The sequence below is a fragment of the Frankliniella occidentalis genome, unplaced genomic scaffold (assembly GCF_000697945.3).
Source record: "Frankliniella occidentalis isolate FOCC.00 unplaced genomic scaffold, Focc_3.1 Scaffold39, whole genome shotgun sequence".
NCBI classification, from domain to species: Eukaryota; Metazoa; Arthropoda; class Insecta; order Thysanoptera; family Thripidae; genus Frankliniella; species Frankliniella occidentalis.
Window position 1 is genome coordinate 624,490 of NW_026267169.1, and position 824 is coordinate 625,313.

The following is an 824-nucleotide window of genomic DNA, read 5'->3' on the forward strand; positions in this document are numbered from 1 at the left end:
GCGTTCCTTAACAAAGCAGAACGCCGGCGACCATACTGTGTTTTATCGCGAGTGGATGTGTTATCATAAATCAAGTTTTGTAGAATTTGTCAAGAAAAATTTGGTCCATACTAGAACGGCGTAACAACATAGTTTCAAAAAGTGCTTCTGCAAAGTTTGGCTTCGGAAAAGTAAGTTTATACAATCTTCTAAACCGTCCCGGCGTCGTTGTTTAGGTTAGTGTACGGACATGTTGGCTCCGTCCGAATTCTCATCAGTCCGGTTCGTTTCGTTTCCTTTCGTTTCATTTGTGGGTGAGGGGGGGTGAAGAAGACCCCCCTCTTCACCCCCCCTCACCCACAATAGAAACGAAAGGAAACGAAACGAACCGGACTGATGAGAATTCGGACGGAGCCATTGCATTAGTACTATTTTAACACAATGATAATGACTCAACTGTCGTAATATAATTTGGCATAGGTGGTACTAAGGTGCTAGATCCATAGGCCCGTTCTAAACTGTTTGAAATCTAACAACACGCATCCTAACCTCTGCTAGACTGTCGATAATCTTCTGCATTGTTTAGGGACGGCACTACGCCACGCCACCTCCTCAGTCAGTGCTACCTGCTACCTTCTTCTTGTTCCTCTTATCGGGCAACCTCCTCATAGATTTCTAGACATCTTTGTCCATACTTCTCCCACAGCACCCAGCTTTGAGCAGGCAGGTTAGAGGGATGTACAGGACGTGAGCGCCTTTAAAAGTGTATGTACATAAAAGGACCTCTGATATCGCGTTGCAAATCTCAGTTAAGCAGGGTCTTTGGAGAGTGTGGAGCGTTGGGA